Source organism: Podarcis muralis, chromosome 4, assembly GCF_964188315.1.
Source record: "Podarcis muralis chromosome 4, rPodMur119.hap1.1, whole genome shotgun sequence".
NCBI classification, from domain to species: domain Eukaryota; kingdom Metazoa; phylum Chordata; class Lepidosauria; order Squamata; family Lacertidae; genus Podarcis; species Podarcis muralis.
Window position 1 is genome coordinate 8,686,109 of NC_135658.1, and position 12,799 is coordinate 8,698,907.

The window sequence follows — 12,799 nt, forward strand, 5'->3', positions numbered from 1 at the left end:
CCCATTTAAAATTTGCCAGGGTTCGACTTTCACGCGCCAAGGGTTGACGCCGGGCCTGCCTGCTCCACTGGATTTAAAGAGCCTCTTTATTACCCATTACTTTCACCCCCGGAAGAATTTTAATTACTTGCTGACTTCCAGCTGCCTTTTAATTCTCAACATTCTTTCTGGGAAACAGAACACACAGTGTGTAGAGCAGGATTTCCTTTCTGCCTAAAGCCCTGTTCTCCAAACTCCTTAAGAACATAAGAACATAAGGCAAACCTGCCTGAGGAGAGCAGTTTCCACCTTGTCCAGCCCCGTTCTCACAGTCAGTGGTGGAGTGTTCCCCGTCGCCACCCAGGGAGGGGTGCCCCACTGGAGTGACCCCCACCCACTGGCCAGCCCATTTTTAAGGGTTTCATCAGGAAGAAATTTCTGACAGTAAGAGCTACAGTGGTCTCTTGGTTCTCAAACTTAATCTGTTCCAGAAGTCCGTTCCAAAACCAAAGCGTTCCAAAACCAAGATGCGCTTTCCCATAGAAAGTAATGCAAAACGGATTAATCCGTTCCAGACTTTTAAAAACAACCCCTAAAACAGCAATTTAACATGGATTTTACCATCGAACAAGACCACTGAACCATAAAATGAAAGCAATAAACAATGAACTGCCGTCAATAATTCAATCAATCAATAGCTGAACTGGGTTCCACACAGTCACAAAAACAAAACAAAAAGAGCCGCGAAAATGAAAATGCAAAATAAACAGCAAAAACAGACACACCTCAGCATAACACTCAAAACGGAAGTGTGGCACTCAAATTGGAGCACGTTCGGCTTCCGAAAAAAGTTCACAAACCGGAACACTTCCTTCCGGGTTTGCAGTGTTTGTGTTCCAAGTTGTTTGAGTACCAAGGTGTTTGAGAACTAAGGTACCACTGTATTTGAAAGTGGATGCTTTAGCTGAGATTCCTGCATTGCAGGAGGTTGGACAAGATGACTAGACAACAGAAGTAAAAAATCAATTTTGCTCGTCTTTCTAAACATTACAAACAAGCCAAAGCCACATTTAATTTCTGTTATTTTAAGTTCTTCCTGATTTTGAGTCGGAATCTCCTTCCTTGCAACTTGAATCCATTGGTTTGAGCAGCAGAAAACAAGCTTGCTCCCTCTTCCGCAGGGCAGCCCATCAGATTTTTGAAGATGGCTATCATATCTCCTGTTCTCCAGGATAAACATCCCCAGCTCCCTCCACTGTTCCTTATAAGGCTTGGTTAACAGACCCTTGAGCATCTCAGACACCCTCCTCTGCACACGTTCCAGCTTCTTCTAGGAAGAAAAATCATTAAGTGGTCCACCCAGACCTCCAGCAGTTTTCAAGTGGTTCATGGTGGAGGCGTGAAGTGAGAGCAAAGGGAGGAATGCAGGCGCAGTCTCTGATTGGTCGGAAAACACCCTGGAGAGAAGGAGACATGGCCAGTTGTGGGGAGGCTTCATGGGGGAAAGACCTGTCAGAGATGAACTGCTACCAGCTCCATCTGGTATGCAGGCTGAGACCCTCCCTGCCCGCAGACTGTCTCGCCAGAGTGGTGCATGCTCTGGTTATCTCCCGCTTAGACTACTGCAATGTGCTTTACGTGGGGCTACCTTTGAAGCTGACCTGGAAACCTCAACTAATCCAGAATGTGACAGGTAGACTGGTGACTGGGAGTGGCAGCCACAGCCATACAACACTGGTCCTGGAAGACCTACATTGGCTCCCAGTACATTTCCGAGCACAATTCAAAGTGTTGGTGCTGACCTTTAAAGCCCTAAATGGCCTTGGCCCAGTATACCTGAAGGAGCGTCTCCACCCCCATCGTTCAGCCCGGACACTGAGCTCCTGCGCCAAGGGCCTTCTGGCAGTTCCCTCACTGCAAGAAGCAAAGTTACAGGGAACCAGGCAGAGGGCCTTCTTGGTAGTGGCGCCCGCCCTGTGGAATGCCCTCTCATCAGATGTCAAGGAAATAAACAACTATCTGACTTTTAGAAGACATCTGAAGCCAGTTCTGTTTAGGCACGTTTTTACTGTTAGATGTTTTATCACTCTTTTATTATCAATAATAATATTCTGTTGGGAGCCGCCAAGAAACCCAGCCAGATTCGTGGGGTATAAGTAACAAATTATTATTATAACCAATCATTATAGGCCTGTTGTAAGGGACTGGCTGGACAACAGCAGGTCAGAGGGAGCAGATTGGAAGGAGGTGATGGGGGCTGAAGGGGCAACAGGATTTCGTGAGCAGGAGGAACCTGTGACATGGAGCAGTTCAGACACTGAGGCTGAAGCAGAGGAGGGGGGGTGTTACGAGACCGCTGAAGAATCCCAGGAGTCTCCCTCTCCTGCTGTGACAAGCTCCCATCCCCCCTGGTCTCCAAGAATGCGCAGAATAATGAGGAGAGCAGAACAGATGCCAAAGGTGTGCTTGGGAAACTTCTGGCAGCGGAGGATTCTTAGAAAGAGTGGAAGGAAGGCACCTTCATTTCTGGCAACTGCTCTATAGTGGCAAGACCAGGCACCCCCAAACTTGGCCCTCCAGATATTTCGAGACTACAATTTTCATCATCCCTGACCACCGGTCCTGTTAGCTAGGGATGATGGGAGTTGTAGTCCCCAAACATCTGGAGGGCCGAGTTTGGGGGTGCCTGGGCAAGACCTACTGGGGAAGGGTTGCTGAGTTGTATTCAAGGCATTGCCTCGAATAAAGAATAACTTCAACAGACCCTCCAAGTGCCCCTATTTTCCAGGGACAATCCCAGATTTACAGAAGCTATCCTGGTTTCTGATTTGATCCTGGAACGTTCCACTTTTCTTTAAGATGTCCTTCTTCTCGTCGGAGAAATGCTGGAGGGTATGGAGTTATGCGACCCCAAGAGCCAAGGAGATAAGTAACTATACAACCTTTAGAAGACATCTGAAGGCAGCCCTGGACAGGGAAGGTTTTTAATGTTTTATGATGTTTTTATATATGTTGGAAGCCGCCCAGAGTGGCTGGGGCAACCCAGTCAGGTGGGCAGAGTATTATTATTATTAATTATTATTATTATACTATAGGAAATCCTTATTTTCATTGGAGAACTGTTGGAGGGTCTGCTTCATTGACAACTGACCTTGTTTCTTTGCACTGACCTGCTTCTGAACCAAACCCTGACACCTGTGTACATCCTGTTTTGCGAACAAAGAGTTAACTCCAACTCATTGGTGTGATTTATTGCTGCTCGCTCCTGACCGAAACATCACAGTTCGTATATCTGCAAGAATCTGCACGTAGCTTTGAAAGACGCGCTGGCCACATCGAACGGCTTTTAAGAGAGGGCGGCTTTAGACAAGAATCAGGGAATCCGCTCGGAGACATTAACAGGTCTGCCGAGCTAAGCATCCCACTTGCAACAGAAGCTTCTGGGAAGCCACAAATGGGACGTGCAGGCAAAGGACCCACCCTTGTTTGTTTGTTCGCCCCACAGCGAGCGGTATTTATGATGAATAGACTTAATTGAAAACATCTACCAATTAGCCCCTCCAGGCCCCGGTTGATTTCTTCGAAAAGTAATAGGCTTCTAAAGCTTCTTTCCTTTTTCCTTCTTGGCTATTTCCAGCTCTGAGCTACACCCAAATAGCAGCAGCAAAGAAACCATTAGACAGATTTTATGAAAACGAGGGGAAAGGCTTTGCGTCTCTGCACCGATCAATGAGGGTTAACACACAATTGCGTAAACAAACCTCTTCCCAGCAGAGCTTAGGAATCTGAACCCACCAGATACCTGCACTTTTAAGTACTGGTATTTGCACACATTCTGCCGAACGATCCTTTTCAACATTTCTTCCCCCTTGGGTCCCACTAACAATTAGTGGACACAATCACTTTAAAGTCATCGACTCAGCTGCTACCACCAGGCAGGGAACAGGTGGCTATGGGTGATTTTTACCGCACAGTGAATTTAGGCAGCAAACAGGAAGAATAGCTTATAATTTCGTATTAGTGTTGTGCATTTTGCTGTTATTTATGCAGCCCTCTAGATCCCTGCAGATCAATTCATACCTTGGAGAACTTATGTGTTAATATTTGACAATACTGGCGTCAATCTGTTGTACAATTAAAACTTAACGAGCTGCTAAATCATTCGAATTGTACCTATTCACCGAATTGCTGGAACTGAATTATTCATATGTGCTGATGTTTATTGGCAAACCTTTTAATTTTTATCCACGTATTGGAAGCTGTTGAAAGCCCAATCTTACATGACAGCTGCAAATAATTTTTATTAATAATAATAATAATATTTTTTTAGCTGTTTTAATTGTGTGTGTTTTTTAGTTTTCATAGTTTTGTTTAATTCTTGATGTGTATATTTATTAGCAATGACAAACCTAGACAGCATCTTAAAAAGCAGAGACATCACCTTGCCAATAAAGGTCCGTATAGTCAAAAGCTCTGGTTTTCCCAGGAGTGATGTATGGAAGTGAGAGCTGGATATAAAGGAGGCTGATCGCCGAAGAATGGATGCTTTTGAATTCTGGTGCTGGAGGAGACTCTTGAGAGTCCCATGGACTGCAAGAAGATCAAACCTCTCCATTCTGAAGGAAATCAGCCCTGAGTGCTCACTGGAAGGACAGATCCTGAAGCTGAGGCTCCAATACTTTGGCAACCTCATGAGAAGAGAAGACTCCCTGGAGAAGACCCTGATGTTGGGAAAGATGGAGGGCACAAGGAGAAGGGGACGACAGAGAATGAGATGGTGGGACAGTGTTCTTGAAGCCACTAACATGAGTCTGACCAAACTGTGGGAGGCAGTGGAGTGCCTGGCGTGCTCTGGTCCAGGGGGTCACCAAGAGTCAGAAACGACTAAACAACAACAACAACATATTTATTAGTTGTTATTACGTTTCTATCCCAACTGTCCTCCAAGGAGCTCAGAGTGGCAGGCACGCTTTCTCCCTGTCTCTACTTCATCCTTACAACAACCTTGCGAGGCAGGTTAGGCTGAGAGACTGTGACTGACCGAAGGTGATAGCCCTGAGCAACTTTCGGAAGAAGGGCAAGGAATGTAAATAAATACAGGGTGGAATTCAGTGCAGCACTAAGCAGATAGTTCCGCCCTTGAAAGCATTTCTTCTTCCCAGACAGAACCATCTCCCCTTCCATCCCTGCCTTCTGTCCTGGAGTGGTGTGTACGGTATCTCCTGACCCCACCCCAAAGCAAATTTTGGGAAGGTGCACAGGGTTGCGTGGGGGAGGAGCCCCTTTGTGCTTCCTGTTCAGAGAGGCAGGAGAGGATATATTGTTTAATAAAAATAATAACTTGCACTTGCAATTTCTATAACTTAGCAGAGTTTCACATTCCCCTTTTAAACGCACAGCGGGTAGCTGGTTGCAGGCTTGTTTAAGCCTCTCAATATTACATTCCTGGTAAGTTCCGTTATAAGGGACGCGGGTGGCGCTGTGGGTTAAACCACAGAGCCTAGGACTTGCCGATCAGAAGGTTGGCGGTTCGAATGCCCGCAACGGGGTGAGCTCCCATTGCTCGGTCCCTGCTCCTGCCAACCTAGCAGTTCGAAAGCACGTCAAAGTGCAAGTAGATAAATAGGGAAGGTAAACGGCATTTCCGTGCGCTGCTCTGGTTTGCCAGAAGCGGCTTAGTCCTGCTGGCCACATGACCCGGAAGCTGTACGCCGGCTCCCTTGGCCAGTAAAGCAAGATGAGCGCCACAACCCCAGAGTCGGCCACGACTGGACCTAATGCCAAGTTACAGGGAACCAGATGTCAAAGATAAGAACAACTACCAGACTTTTAGAAGACATCTGAAGGCAGCCCTGTTTAGGGAAGCTTTTAATGTTTAACAGACTACTGTATTTTAATACTTTGTTGGAAGCCGCCCAGAGTGGCTGGGGAAACCAAGCCAGATGGGCGGGGTATAAATAATAAATTATTATTATTATTATGGGCCGGTTAAATGACCCCCGTGGGCCTTAGGTTGCCGACCCCTGTACTAATGCATCAATTTCACATCAATATTGCGCTGGTCAAGGATTGCTCGAAAGAGAAAAGAGAAAGTCCTTTCTGAGATGGAGAAGAAGCCAGAGGAATGCTAATGGAAGTGTAAAATAAAGCTTTGCTTGAGAAGGGAGTTGAAAGGAGGAGGAGGAGGAGGAGATGCAGAAGAGGCAGGGAAAGCAGGAATCCGAGGGAGGGAGGGAGAGAGAGAGAGAGGAATCATAGAATTGCAGAGTTGGCAGGGACCACAACAATCATCTATCTCAACCCCCTGCCCTGCAGAAATCATTCACCCAACCCACCAACACTGAGATTAAGAGTCTTGTGGCTTTCCATCCATTTGTGAGTCTCGTGATCGACTGACTGAGCTCCCCCAGGTCAGCCCAGGGAGAGGGCAACCGGAGATGGAGGAAAAGGCAGAGGAAATTTCATTCAGTTCACACTAAATTGCACTTTCCAGAATAAGGCGCAAACCAGAGCGTAACCCTCCTTCCAAAATTGCGCTTCCCCAAATTTTGCAACAGCCAAGTGCAAGAATTCATTCAAACACACACCCACACACCCACCCACGGGTAAAGCATGCATAAAACCACAGACACATATGTGTACGTGTGCTTTAATGATCCGAACAGAGTGAAAGATTATGAGTCGCGGGGCTGTGAAGAATGCAGGAATGCCAGCTTGGCCCCATGATCATTGGTGCCCAGGGCCTTGGGTGCCATCCAGTGTGCATAGCCCTGGCACCAAAATTTCTGGGTGCCCAGCCCCTTCATGGGGAATTTTGTGGGTGCTCGGGCAGCCAGGGCCCCAGGGAGTTAGCACCGATGGGAGACTGAACAGTTTGTTTTTTGGGTTGCTGTTTTGCTCATGTTGTTCGTATTCTTTTACAGATCATAAATGCTGTAGTATTGAGACAGAGGATGCATTTAGAGAATAGTGATGGGCTTTTTTTGTATCTCCACGACTAGTCCTATTTTCAGGTTATCAGAGGCAGCGTCCAATTTATGAGAATTGCATAAACTAAAAAACACACTGTCTGAAAACCTTGGTGTTTCCCAAATCCATTGCAAATCCCTTTCAGTGGGTGAACTCAAAGTTCCAGTCTGAAGATCGACCCACTGTCAAGACATGCTAGCATCATTTCCCAAACTTCCATTCCCATTTTCTTGCTTTTCTGAACTAAGCAATACTACCAAAGCACTGAGATACTTTTAATTTCTATCTATCTATCTATCTATCTATCTATCTATCTATCTATCTATGGGATGCGGGTGGCGCTGTGGGTTAAACCACAGAGCCTAGGACTTGCCGATCAGAAGGTCGGCGGTTTGAATCCCCACGACGGGGTGAGGTCCCGTTGCTCGGTCCCTGCTCCTGCCAACCTAGCAGCTTGAAAGCACGTCAAAGTGCAAGTAGATAAATAGGTACCGCGCCGGTGGGAAGGTAAACGGGGTTTCCATGCGCTGTTCTCCAGAAGCGTCTTAGTCATGCTGGCCGCATGACCCGGAAGCTGTACGCCGGCTCCCTCGGCCAGTAAAGCGAGATGAGCGCCACAACCCCAGAGTCGGCCATGACTGGACCTAATGGTCAGGGGTCCCTTTACCTTTATCTATCTATCTATCTATCATCTATCTATCTATCTATCTATCTATCTATCTATCTATCTATCTATCTATCTATATCTATCTATCATCTATCTATCTATCTATCTATCTATCTATCTATCTATCTATCTATCTATCATCTATCTATCTATCTATCATCTATCTATCTATCTATCTATCTATCTATCATCTATCTATCTATCTATCTATATCTATCTATCTATCTATCTATCTATCTATCTATCTATCTATCTATCTAATCTATATCTATCTATCTATCTATCTATCATCTATCTATCTATCTATCATCTATCTATCTATCTATCATCTATCTATCTATCTATCTATCTATCTATCTATCTATCTATCTATCTATATCTATATCTATCTATCTATCTATCTATCTATCTATCTATCTATCTATCTATCATCTATCTATCTATCTATCATCTCTATCTATCTATCATCTATCATCTATCTATCATTTCCAGGGCTCCCTTCCCATAACTCCGTGGGCACCATTGCAATTCTAAGAGTACGAGGGAGGCGTTCAGGGTGAGTTCTAGAAAAACAGCACTGTTCTCTAAAAGTTTTACTAAGCGGATTATGAGGGGTCTTGACTATTGGGGGGTGGGTTGTCTTCTAAATGTCCAAAATGCCAGCGCTTCCAAATTTATATAGATTGTGTTACGCCTATGTGGGTGCTAAGTAACAGGCATCCACACACTGTAATTCTTCTCTCTTCAGAGGTTGCTGGGCCCCATAAATTTGCCCCCGTCTCGAAAATATGTTGGCCTCCATCCCTGCCTCCGAGGCTGTTATGATATCCACTTCCAGGCAAAGGAACACAAGGCATATATACCGATCCTTAGATAACCCAGCACTCTGATTCCACTCAGCTGCTATTTCGAACGGTGTTTGAGTTTGGAGACGAGAGAGCTTTTGCTAAACTAACAGCTCGGAAGAGCATTGTTGTTGTTTAGTCGTTTAGTTGTGTCCGACTCTTCGTGACCCCCTGGACCAGAGCACGCCAGGCACTCCTGTCTTCCACTGCCTCCCGCAGTTTGGTCAAACTCATGCTGGTAGCTTCGAGAACACTGTCCAACCATCTCGTCCACTGTCATCCCCTTCTCCTTGTGCCCTCTACCTTTCCCAACATCAGGGTCTTTTCCAGGGAGTCTTCTCTTCTCATGAGGTGGCCAAAGTCTTGGAGCCTCAACTTCAGGATCTGTCCTTCCAGTGAGCACTCAGGGCTGATTTCCTTAAGAATGGATCGGTTTGATCTTCTTGCAGTCCATGGGACTCTCAAGAATTTCCTCCAGCACCATAATTCAAAAGCATCAATTCTTTGGCGATCAGCCTTCTTCATGGTCCAGCTCTCACTTCCATACATCACTACTGGGAAAACCATAGCTTTAACTATATGGACCGGCAAGCCACTCCCGTATCTCTGCCAAGAAAACTCCACAGAAGAGCATGAGGAGTGCTAAATGGCCCATCTAGTCCAGCATCCTCTTCTCACAGTGGCCAACCAGGGAAACCCACAAGCAGGCTTTGAGCACGAGAGCAACTCTCCCCTCCTGCGGTTCCCAGAAACTGATGCTCAGAAGCATTGCTGCCTCCATCAGTGGTGGCAGAGCACAGCCCTTATGGCTTGGAGCCATCAACGGCCATCTCCTCCATGTATTTGTATAACCCAGGAATCAAGGCGGGTGGCCACCATTGCCTCCTGTGGCAGTGAGTTCCACAGTTTAACTCAATTAAGTTTACTCAAAGGTGCCTTCCCTTGGCATTCCACGGACTACGTATTGTTTTGAGATGGATGTTGAGCCAGAGGCTCAGAGAGGCATGCTATCTATATATGAGGACAGATAGATCCCTCAAGGTTCTTTTCTTCGCTTGAAAGGAGCAGTGTAGCTTGCATGTCGACTGGCCCTTTGAGAGAGGGAGAGTTTAATGCTTTCCCTTGCGCTGATTCTCAAATTCAAGCCCTTCCTTCCAGCTGCAAGGAAGAAACAGGTACGCCCCAAGTGCTCACTGGAAGGACAGATCCTAAAGCTGAGGCTCCAAGACTTTGGCCGCATCTTGAGAAGAGAAGACTCCCTGGAAAAGACCCTGATGTTGGGAAAGATGGAGGGCACAAGGAGAAGGGGACGACAGAGGATGAGATGGTTGGACAGTGTTCTCGAAGCTACCAGCGTGAGTTTGACCAAACTGCGGGAGGCAGTGGAAGACAGGAGTGCCTGGTGTGATCTGGTCCATGGGGTCACGAAGAGTCGGACACAACTAAACAACAACAACACCTGCCTTGAAACCAAACCAAACCCAGAGTTAATAGTAGCCAGGAGGGTAAAGGGTTAACCCCCTGGTCCCCACAGCTTCTCTCCCCTCCTCTCCCTTCAAGTAGAGCAGTGGTGTAGCGTGGGTTGTCAGCACCCGGGGCAAGGCAAGTAATTTTCGCCCCCTAACCTGTGGATTTGCCCTAACCCCAGATGTTGCGGCCGGTGCGGCCGGCCCCCCCTGCACCCCCCACGCTACGCCACTGAAGTAGAGAAAAAGACATAGGGGCTCTGCGATCAGATTTTCTGACATCACATAGCTTGGCATTTCAATGCAGCTTTAAAGGTGTTAAATTCATTTGGCAACGGTGGCATCAAATTTCTGTGCAAAAAACCCCCCATGAAAAACCAGAAAGACTTTCCAAAACCTATGACGAACGAGGTCAGCAGGGTATTGGTCTGTTTTGTCTAGCAGGGTTCATTCTGGGGGGCTTTGGGGTCTGGGAGTGAGGCAGTTCCCACCAGCGTGGCTCCCGTTTTCAGGGTAGATGCTGGACTGATGCTCAACCAAGACTGGGATATGAGAAGCCCAGGTTAGACCACTTGCCTATTGAATCCAAAAATGGCAGGAGGGGCTGTGGTGGTCGCAGAATGTAAGGAGCAGCCTTCTAGACTGCTTGCAGCTGTCCAGGGTCTCAACCCGGAGCATGGTGGATGGGTGGTCTTCCCCCATTACTTACTGCCTGATCCCCGAAGCCGTCGATGCCAGACATTGAACCTGAGATGTTCTGCAGTCAGAGCAGGTGTTCCACCAATAAGAGGAAGCTCACATCCTTGACCAGGTCAGGGGTGCCAATCTTTAGGGTCTCAAGCAAAGAGACAGAGCTATCTCCCATCCCTTGACCCCCTTAGAACTGGAGATCTCCAGGACTGAACCCGGGGCCTTCTGCAAGCCCAGCAGCTGTCCTGACACCAAGTCCCTCTCTTAGCAAAGCAACGAGAATAATGCCGTTTTGGGCTCTTGATTTTGTCTAAGAGGCTTTTCTGCCTAATAAAAAGATCAGTCAATCAATTATAATTATGGAGACTCGACGCTCAGTTTGTAAGCGACTTGGAACCACAGAAGGCACCTCCGGGAAGCCCCATGGGGCGTCTCTGGAAAGACACCCCCCCCATAACCTTCCCCAACCCCAGATCTTTGGGGCACCCTTCTCCAAAGAGAGTAGGGGGTTTCCAGCTGAAGCAAACGCAGGCAGCCCCAGGCGAGGTCCGGCTCCCCTCCTCTCTCTCTCTCTCTCTCTCTCTCTCTCTCTCTCTCTCTCCCCCCCCCCCCCAGGCAGCCTTACCGGATCGTGTCCTCCTCTTCCTCCGGGCTAGGGGTCTCTGTCTCCTGGCTGGAGGCGCGAGGCAGCCTCCTCGCCGGCGCGTGGGAACCTGCGCTGCGCTCTGGCTCCGGGAAGCGGCGCGCGGGGCGGACAGCAGGGAAGGCGGTGGGGAGGGAGGGCAGACACGCCCCGGCCCAGCCCTCCAAGCCCGCCCCGTCGGAGGCTCCCGCTGCTGCCTCGCTCCTGCAGCCGCCAGCCTCCGTTGACACCTGCTCCACGTCCATCCCGGGGACCTCTAACCTGATCGCCATCCCCTTTGGGATGCTAGGGGCGCGCGTCTTTGGAAAAGGGGAGGAGAATGACTTCAGAAGCGGGGTGATTTGAACCCACAATTCCCTAAATCACGATACGATAATCTCTATTGTCACTGTCCCATACAGAACAACGAAACTGAAAAAAATTGCATCAGACATTCAAAAACCAACAAGGCTGCTATCCCAGCTATCCCAGCCTGGTCGACCCCCTAAAAACTCTGATACCCCATAATTAAATACAATATACTCCCATAGGAAGACAGAAGTGCCGGGCGTGCTCTGGTCCACGGGGTCACGAAGAGTCGGATACGACTAAACGACTAAACAACAACATACTCCCATAGAGACTACCTTACACTACGTTGAAAATCAAAATCACATTTGGATAGAAACTGTTTCTCAGGCGGCTAGTCCTAGTCTTTATAACCCTGTGGCGCTGTGGGTTAAACCACAGAGCCTAGAACTTGCCAATCAGAAGGTCGCCGGTTCGATCCCCGCGACGGGGTGAGCTCCCGTTGCTCTGTCCCAGCTCCTGCCAACCTAGCAGTTCAAAAGCATACCAGTGCAAGTAGATAAATAGGTACCGCTTCGGCGGGAATGTAAACGGCATTTCCATGCGCTGCTCTGGTTCGCCAGAAGCGGCTTAGTCATGCTGGCCACATGACTGGGAATCAGTGTGTTTTTACATGAGTACAATGTGTGCTTTTATTTAAAATGCATCTCTGGGTTATTTGTGGGGCATAGGAATTCATTCATTTCCCCCCCAAAATATAGTCTGTCCCCCCACAAGGTCTGAGGGACAGTGGACCGGCCCCCTGCTGAAAAGGTTTGCTGACCCCTGATCTTACTCGATTACAAGTGATCACAGAAGCAGCAGCAGCATAGAAGAGTTGAGAGGGACCCCAAGGGTCATCTAGTCCAACCCCCTGCTATGCAGGAATCTTTGCCCAATGTGGGACTCGACCCATGACCCATGCTCTACCAACTGAGTTACCCCAGCAATGTTATGGACAACACTCTCCTGGGTTCCTTGCCTCCTGCCTGTTCTAACAACGAGCTTTCCCCCAGTATAATAAGCAGCAAGCAAACCGCCTGATATTGCAAGGCAATTTCTAAGAGCAAGCTCCAGCTCACTTTCTCCAGCAGCGCTGCCTCTGTGAAGCTCCGAAGCAAGGAGGGAGGAACGTGGCGACCATCCCCTGAATGTTCGGGGGACGTTGGTTTCCCAAATAACATTTGTTATTGTCAACATGCTTAGTGTTGCC

At 47.9% G+C, this 12,799-nt stretch overlaps 1 protein-coding gene across 1 annotated transcript in view; it reads right to left on the bottom strand.

Moving 5' to 3' along the window:
* P2RY6 (pyrimidinergic receptor P2Y6) overlaps positions 1–11,378 on the bottom strand; it is a 51,488-nt gene extending 40,110 nt beyond the window's left edge. Inside the window, exon 1 of the mRNA XM_028725864.2 lies at positions 11,242–11,378. The gene's annotated coding sequence lies outside the window, so the exon portion shown is untranslated. The remainder of the gene's footprint in view (positions 1–11,241) is intronic.
* Positions 11,379–12,799: the final 1,421 nt, after the last annotated feature.